Consider the following 9368-nt stretch of genomic DNA (forward strand, 5'->3'; position numbering starts at 1 on the left):
GCTCTAGATCACGGGCTCAGCAGTTACCGTGCAAGGGCTTAGTTGCTCCGCGGCATGTGGGATCCTCCCGGACCAGGGCTCGAACCCGTGTCCCCTGCATTGGCAGGTGGAATCCTAACCCCTGTGCCACCAGGGAAGCCTGGACTCTATTCCTGAACATTGTAAATTCTCATGGCGCTTAACCCAGCATGACATTGTCTCATGACTTATATGCTTGCCCTCTGCCTCCCCCATTGTGGCGTGAGCTCCGTGAAGCCAGGCACCTCTCTCTCTCCCAAATGCCCTGAATGCAGGGGGCACTCAGTAGTGTTGGGGGAGGGAAAGAATGAACGCCGCCTGACTGGGAGGTGCGGTCCCTGTAGCTTTACCTTGCTGCCTCTGTGCGAAGTCCTCGGGCAGTGCTCCGTGGTGGTCTCGCCTTTGCCCGCAGAGGGTGGGGTCCAGCCTGCGGGTGTCCCTGGCGTCCTGGAGAACATGACTTGCAGTTCCCGCTTGGAACCACCAGGTGTCGCTCACACCACACCAGGACACCCTTCGTGGGGCTCCAGAATCGAGGGCGCAGCGGGCGCGGGAAATCCCATCTGCGGGCCACAGACAAGCTCTCCAGGCTGCCGTTTGTCCTCACTAGCGCCCGGAGCGCCCCCTCCAGGACCAGACGGGTGTGACCAGCGCTGTGGGCTGAGGGCCCCCCCCCCCCCCAGCTATGGGCAGCGGTAGGTGAGGAAGCAGGATGGCCTTGGGGAGGGGTCACTGGGGCCAGAACTGGGAGGCCTGTGACCGTCACTTCCACTCATCCAGCAGCCCTGCCACTGACCACTACTCCTGCCCACCAGCCTTGGCCTTGGCCGTTCAGGGAAGGCTGATTGTGCGAGGCTGCCCTCTCTGGACGCTCAGCCGGCCCAGCGGAGGGAGGTCAGCCTCCTGACACAGCTCCAAGGGAGCCGGCCCTGTTCCCTCTGCAGGGTCTTAGCTCGGGGTGTGTGCTGCCAGCCCCAGGGGTCCGGCCATTCCTGTCTTTAGCCACACAGCCGAGATCTGGAAGCTTCCTGGCTGCCTGAGAAGGAAGTGGTCACTCAGGCAGTGGGGATGCATTTCTCACTGCACGGACTCAGGCGAAGCAAAACCAGGCCTGTGTGTTTCTGTCACTCAACCCAACGGCTACCGGGCCCCTATTCAGACTGACGGCGCATAAAGTCATCTTGGCCAACCCCAGGTAAACGTGATCATTTGAACTCAGACAGTTTGAGGGTGGCCCTTTGCCCTTCCTTTGGCCTGGAGTGGCAGCTACATTCTAGGGTGTTATGGGGACTTATGGCATTGGGGTACGCCTGGTTTTCCATCAGCCCCCCAGCGCTGGTGTCCCCTGAAGGGACACTGTCACATCTGATCCCCCCGCCCTAGGCGTCCTCCAGGTGCCCAGTCCTCCACGGAGAGTGTTTCCCCTGTGTCAGCCTGTTCTCGCTGGCCCGTGCCAACTTCTGGGCCCTCGTCCTCCCTGCCTCCCTGTGTGTGCCTCCTCTTACCAGTTCCCCGGGTTCCATCTGTCCGCAGGTGTCCAGCCTCTGGGGGATTCTTGTGCCCCAACCGCCTGAGAGTCAGGACCCCTTCTCGGAGCCCCTGGTAGCATCCGACCCGCTTGCTCCCCTGGGCCTTTCCTCATCCCCCCACTGGAGGGATCTCCATCCCGTTTGGGAGTGGGGAGAACCCAGATGTTCTCAGGATCTTATTTTCTTCCCAAGTCTTTCTAGAACCACATTTTGTAAAAAACGTAACGGTCAAGGTTTTGCATTAAGTTCTCTGCTCTGCGGAAATGGCTGCCCGCCCAACAGGGAGGGTCGGAAAGAAGTGTGTGCACGTGCGTGCGTGCCTGTGTGTATGTGCTTCACGTGTGTTAACGCTCCAGGTCCTTCCACCTGGTCCCTCTGAGCCACTCCTGTTCCACGGGACGGGGTGTGGCCTCGTTCCTAAGAACTGGGTGCCGTGGGCTGGGGCAGGTGTGAGCCAGGCTGGGAACGCGGGCTACCAGCGTGCTGGGCTTCTGCTCCCGCTCTGAGAGCAGATCTGACCTTACAAACAGAACGCAGGCCACAAACACAAGCCATGCAGGTAACCTGAAATTGTCTCCTAGTCTCATTAAGAAACAGGTGGAATGAATTTTAAGAATATATTTTGTTTAACCCGATAGGTGCCAAATGTCATCATTTCAACATGGAATCAATATAAAAGTTGTTGGTGACATAGCTTAAGTTACTCTGTTTGCATGAAGTCTCTGAAATCTGGCGTGTGTTTTACAACACATCTCAACTCGGACGCTACTTTTTTTTTTGTTTGTTTGTTTTTGGTGGTACGCGGGCCTCTCACTGTTGTGGCCTCTCCCGTTGCGGAGCACAGGCTCCGGACGCACAGGCTCAGCGGCCATGGCTCACGGGCCCAGCTGCTCCGCGGCATGTGGGATCCTCCCGGCCCGGGGCACGAACCCGTGGCCCCTGCATCGGCAGGCGGACTCTCAACCACTGCGCCACCAGGGAAGCCCCGGACGCTACGTTTTATCCAGCAATATTTGACCTGTATTTAGATTTCACAAAACTAACAGTCGGAAAAGTGGGTTAGCGTACACGAGGTGACCAAACATACTTAAACGTTTCCCAATAATTGAATCTGATATCAGTTTTGTTTTTTTTTAATTGACGTATAGTTGATTTACAATGTTGTGTTGGTTTCTGCTGTACAGCAGTGACTCAGTTATACGTACATCTACATTCTTTTTGATATTCTTTTCCATTATGATTTATCCCAGAACATTGACTATAGCTCCCTGTGCTATGCAGTAGGACCTTGTTGTCCATCCATTGATATCAGGTTTTTTTTTTTCCGGTACGTGGGCCTCTCACTGTTGTGGCCTCTCCCGTTGCAGAGCACAGGCTCCGGACGCGCAGGCTCAGCGGCCATGGCTCACGGGCTCAGCCGCTCCGCGGCATGTGGGATCTTCCCGGACCGGGGCTCGAACCCGCGTCCCCCGCATCGGCAGGCAGACTCCCAACCACCGCGCCACCAGGGAAGCCCCATTTATTGAACTTTTACAAAAACTTTGCAAGGTGAATATTGTGATCACCCTCATTTTACAGGTGAAGCGACGGAGGCTCCGTGTGTTTAAAACTTGCCCGAGACCATCCGCCTTGTGAGGAGTGGAGTCCCAGGTCCCTCGAAAGCCTGTGAGGGCCACGCCCCACTGCGCTCAGACGTCTTCATTAACTCGCTCGTTCATGCAGCGGGTAATTCTTGAGCTCATAGGGCCTGTGGAACTCTACGCTGGATGCTGGGGGTTCTGGTGATGCACCAGAAAGATGCAGTCCCGCCCTCATGGAGCTTGCGGTCCGTCGAGGGGTGACAGATTTCAGGGAACTCATTACAGTTGTGGTTGTTTGGTTACACATGTCAGTTTGGGTTGTTTGGGAAGCAGAGGCCAAGGCAGAGGTGGATGAGGAAGAGATTTATTGGAGGTGATGTCAGTGCAAGATAAAGGGGAGAGGGTGTGAGGACAGGTAGGGAACACCTTCGGACCTTGATGCGGGTCTGATGCCTGTGAACGACAGAGGGGAGGAAGGAGGTTGGGTAGAAAGAGCGTCGGGCTGCAGTCAGCTCTGGTAGTGTCTGGGCCTGGCCCCAAGGGGCTCTGCGAGGTCCCGGGTGGGTGGGAACGGCCCCCTCACGCCCCAGGTGCTGCTCCAGGCCGTCAGCTCACTGTGCTGTCTTGGCAGTTGCCTCCTGGAAGGAGAGCTGAATGGTGCGCGCCCGGGGCCACCACAGCACTGCAGCGTTACTGCTACGGGGAGGGGGACAGGCTCACGCACCAGGCTCTCGACCAAGGGCAGAGGGCAGGGAGATGACCGACAGCCAACATATATATATTTTTTAACATCTTCATTGGAGTATAATTGCTTTACAATGGTGTGTTACTTTCTGCTGCATAACAAAGTGAATCAGCTATACGTATACATGTATCCCCACATCTCCTCCGTCTGCGTCTCCCTCCCACCCTCCCTATCCCACCCCTCTAGGTGGTCACAAAGCACCGGGCTGATCAGGAGTGTCAGAGGGCAGGGGCCAGGACATCTCTGAGGGACTGGACCAAAGAGCATCTCGGGAGCAAACTGAGGACTGGAATCATGGTCTGAGGCGAGGCTGTGACAGCGGCAAGGGCCAGTCTTGAGGAGCCTGAGGGCCACGTTTGGGGGTTTGGTGCTGTCCTCTGATTTGTTTGATTCCAACAGCCGGTCCACCTCAGACCAAGCCTCCCCTGCTGACTTGGTGCGGGTCCTGGTCCCAGACCCCCCACCTGAGTGCTCTCCGGCATTCCAAGCCCTCCACCCCATATGGCTGGCCTGATGCTCTAGGATGAGGTCTAAGAACCTTCTCTTCTGTGTGGGGTTTGGAGAACATCCAGGCGGGGTGGGGGGGAGGTGGGGAGTCCAGAGCTACCCAAAAGGCCATCTGTGGTGCAAGAGCATCTGCATCACCGGGGAGCTTAGGGGAAATGCAGAATCTCGGGCCCCCTCCAGACCAGCAGAATCAGAATTCTGGAGACAAGGTCCAGGGATCTGCACTGTTCGAGCTTCGCTGGTCATTCTTATGCCCACTCGAGTTTGAGAAACACGGCTGGTCTAGGGCATGTGCATTTCACAGGTGTGGGGACTTATATCCAGAGGCTCGGTCTGGGTCCCACTTCTAGAGAGTGGCTGAATGGGACTGGAAAGCACATTGGGCCTCTGGGCTCTGAAGAATGTAGTTCAATGCTTTAGGAAAAAAATTCGTCTGGGGGACCCAACTTACGACTTGTCAAAACCCACCTGGGTGGTTGTCATCATGAAGCAGAGCTCAGAGGCTCATTCTTCTGGAAGAGAAATCCATCCGTCTGCAGTCAGAGGAGGGCGTTCATGCAACGCCAGATGCTGTTTTGGGTGCCACGGTAGCGGCGTGCTTTGGTCAAGACTGTCCTGACCGGCAGGCAGTTTCTGAAACAAATTTAAAAGTTGCCACGAAAGTTACTGGCACTTCTGGCTTTGTTCCTGCTCTCCCAGGAAGATGCCCTGCCATCCCCTCCACTTCTGTCTGTCGGGCTCCTACTCACCCTTTCATACCCAGCCCAAATGTCTCCTCCTTCCCACTTGAGCCATTGAATATGTCTTTACATGGCGTTCTCCTTTCTGTGTGCCCCAGTTTCCCTCTTCTTATAAAGATACAGGTCATTGGATTGGAGCCCTCCCCACTGCAGGGCTCATCTTAACTAGTTACATCTGCAAACACCTTATTTCCAAATAAGATCATATGCACAGGTTCCAAGAATTAGTACATCAACCTACCTTCTTTGGGGGGACATAATTCAACCCACAACAGAGCGGGTTATAGCTGTGAGCTGCTGGAGTTCAGTCTTGCTAGTGATCCTTCACGAGGCTGGTGGAACATGCCTCAGAACTGTACCACCGGAGGTGAGGGGCTGAGGTGTTCCCCCACCCGCTCCCACCCCATGGAGCCGGCTGAGACCAGCCTTGAAGACTTGGTGGGCATCTCTTCTCAACGTTGCATTCATCAGCAGCATGGAGCTAGCTTGACCTTGGCCACGGGGAGGAGTATTTACACCACAGAAATTGGGGAACCTTACCCATCAGGGCTTTTATTTTTTCCTTCGATTACCAACTCGCCACACTGCTCCCGCCCCTCCTTGGTTGGGGGTCTGAGCTAACTCTAGCCCTCTGGCCTGCCCTGGAGTTGGCTGGGCGCGCTCCCCGGCAGAGGGCTCCAGAAATCATGTGCCTCCAGGGGATCTGGGCGTGGCTTTGGGGGCCAGACTAGGGGGACACCTGGCTTCTCAGGGGATTAGCCAGCCCAGGCCTCTCGGAGGCCTGATCTGCCCACGGGCGTGAGCAATCAGCCGTTGCTTTCAGAGTTGCACTGACAGATGTGGCCAAAGGGCAGAGGGTGTTATTAGGAAAGAGAGACTGTGTGATCTACAGCAGTGGTGGCCCGAGACGGCTGGGCCTGTGGACAGTGGGAGGATGGAAGAGAGCCGGCAGGAATGTGAACGGGATGAGGGATCTGCATTTCACTGAGACAGTGTGCTGGAGTCCGCGCTGGCTAAGATTAAATAGCCCGTGCCCTGCGTGCAGAAAGGCAGAAATAAGTGAGGCTTTCCTGCAAGCAGGGTGGCAGCGAGTTACTTAGGAACGGGACAAATACGTTTCAAGTCACAAAGAAGCCCAGTAACAAGCGTGGAGCATCTCGGTCCCACCAGTTGTCCCTCTTGCGGAGAGGCTGCAGTCCGCCCCTCCCACTGAAGGACGCGCAGGACCCGGGGGGGGGGGAAGTTGGAGAGGAGAGGAGGGCAGAGGGAGCTGGTGTAGGCAGGAGACCCTTGCTGTGTCCAGTGGGAGGTGGTGACTGCCGGGGCTCGGGGCGGAGGCCATGATTGGGAGAGAAGGACTGTGCGTGGCACCCCTGCCCCGTGGCCCTCGTGCTGCACCGCTACCCAGGCTGGCATGGGCTCACCCTGGGTCCCTGTCTGACTCTCCATGCACTGCGTTCTGCTGCTCTTCCGAGCCGTGAATCCCTGGAGGGCAGGGATCCTGTCCGGGAATTGCAGCGCTCAGGGATGCGAAAGAGACTTTCATAAACACTCGTTCTCGAAACAGGAAAATGTGAAATGGGGAGAGAATCACCTTCTGCTGACCCCCAAAGTGGAGCATGCGATGCTCTGGGAACTTACTGGCGCTGTAGGAGTCATCAGCCTGTTTCACAGAGGCTGTGGGCAGAAGCGGAGGCCCGGCTGGGCCCAGTGGAGCAGAAGTGATGACTCAGAACCCACAGCGTCTCCGAAAGAGATGTTGCGTCAGGGCCACGCTTCTGGTTTCCTCCCTGCCTGGGGCTTCCAGCTCTGGTCATCCCAATGTCTCCCCTGAGACTCTGCAGCCCCTGAGTCAGCACTCCCCTACCCCAAGGAGGAGGTCATAGGACAGGGAGGCTGGCTGGGCATCCCAGTCCTTGTGGGAGGTGCCCAGGGGGTGCCAGCGGGGTGGGCGTGGGGGGCATGAATAGCTGAGCCCTCCTCCTATGGACCCACTTGAACACCTGACGCCCAGATGGGGGTGTGGAAACTTCCAGATGCGGCCAGACGCTCTGTGAGTGGGAACGAGGGTCTTGAGAAGTGCTTTATGGTGTTTACCTTTACAGAAGTACTACGCGCTCATTGCAACATTCAGATCCTGACAAGGCGGGAAGCGGGCACTGCCCTCCCGCCTCCAGTCCCTAAACCCAGAGGTGCGCCCTGTTGACGTGTGGCATCTCCGTCCCCAGACCTTTCTGTGCACACGCAAGCCTGCACACTTAGACATATACATACTTTGGGCCCATATAACACACAGTTTCAGAGTTTGCTTCTTCCACCTGCCAGCGTCTCCTGGACATCTTTGCGCGTCAGGACACGTGGGGCTCCCTCGCTTACTTCATGAACCTAGAATTCTGTGGGTCCCGTTTTTTGTTGCTCTGTGGCCTGCTGAGTTCTTCTGTTTTGGGCAATTACAGGCAAGCCTGCCCTGGGCACCCGGGGACGCAGCTGGTGGGCACGTGGCCTAGTGTCCTGGCAGCGCCGAGGCTGAGCCGGCTTTCTGGGCTTCAGCTCAACAGGGAGCTCTGCTGTCAGCCAGCCCCGGGGTTGAGGCCCAGATCTCCTGGGCAGGTCACGTAACTCTGTGCCTCGGTTTGCTGACCTGAGAAATGGGATTCCACGCCCTCCTTTACACGACGAAATGGGTGACAGTTCGGCGGGTGTTACCACCCGCGTGGGCTGAGCTCTCTGATTCCGGGTCTCTGCCTGGGCGTGGGTGGCTCGGGCCTGGGCCCAGGATCCGGGCCTCCGCCAGCGCCTGGCCAGCGGGAGAACAATGCCCGGCTCCAGGAGAGCAGCAGGCCCTTCCCTGGCTGTCAGGGCGTGAAGATTAGATGCAGAATAATGCAGTCCCCATCAAGCCTGCAGCTGTAACTCAGGCCCCAGACTCTGCCAGCGCCATAAATTTGGGCGAAAGTGCAGCTCTAGCAGTTTACGAACAAGAGCGGAGGAGGCCAAGTGAGCTGCGGCGGAAGCGAGGCCCCCTGCCCGGCTTTGTTAGCCACAGCCAGGGATTGATCGCTCACGAGCTTAATGAAATTGAATTTTAATTTATTCCCAGCCCACGGTGGCGGTGGGGAGTGCCTGGGCAGAGGTGGGCTCAGCCCCGGGACGGGGGCTCCTTTACGGGGTGGGGGCCCCAGCTGCCAAACCCTACAGGAGGGAGTGATGGGCAACCCAGGGTGGCATCTGCTCCCCAAAGTTTCAAAGTCCTGCCAGCGGGGGGCTTTGGGCAAGTTGTGGGACCTCCCCGAGCTTCATCGCCCCGTCTGGTCGTAGCTGCCTGGCTCAGGTGCAAACCTCCCGTGGGCTCAGTGAAGGGAGGGTCCCTATCCCGCCCCTTCGCGGGCACTGGAAGCCCCACGAGGTGCTAGGACCAGGTGGGGATGAGATGTTGGGGGAGGGGAGGGTGAATGATTCGGGGGGCTCTTTGGGGGTCCCCAGCTCACCTGTCCAGGTGTCCACAGGTGTCCAAAGATGACACTTTCCAACCTGCTGCTGCTGGTTGCCACATTAATGCGGTATTTTCCAAAGCCTGACAAGCGTGGGGCGCCCTGGGCGGCGTTGACCTCTCTGCCGAGCGCACACGTCACACACGTGCTCTCGGGGCCACGTGACAGATCTCACACCGCCGGTGAGACTGGCCTGCCTGCACATCCCAGCTGCGTGTTTCCTGCCCTGGGAGAGCACTGCCCGCCCTCCCCCTTCCCCGACTGGAGGTGAGGAGAGCTTCTCCATCCCAGGTGTTTCGAGGGTTCTGCAGGGCGTGTTCCTAAGGGCCTGGCCCACGGTGGAGGCCACGTTCTCAGTGGAGCCTCCCCAGATGCTGCTCAGGTCTCAGCAGACGACCCGGTGGGGCTGGCGGGGTGAGTGCCACCAGCACCCACCACCGTGGCCAAGGTAGAATGAGGGTCTTCTTTTGGGCCCAGTGAGAAGGGGCTCCACAGAGCGGCGAGGGCGCCTGGGCATCCCAGGAGCAGGGGTTATCCCTGCCAGGGGCAGGACCAGAGGGCCAGGGCCTTCCCTGAAGCTGGACCGAGGGGCAGAGCGGAGGGGCGAGGAGGGGCTGAGGCCTCCCCCGACCGGCCTGGGAGGCCGGGAGCAACATCTGGAACTCCCTCTGCCCCTCCCACTGTGAGGCCCTGCCAGGAACCTGGATGTCCGTCTGGGCCGTGCCTGTGGCTTCTGGTGTGACCCCGGGCAAGCTGCC

Source organism: Globicephala melas, chromosome 15 (genome assembly GCF_963455315.2).
Source record: "Globicephala melas chromosome 15, mGloMel1.2, whole genome shotgun sequence".
NCBI lineage: Eukaryota > Metazoa > Chordata > Mammalia > Artiodactyla > Delphinidae > Globicephala > Globicephala melas.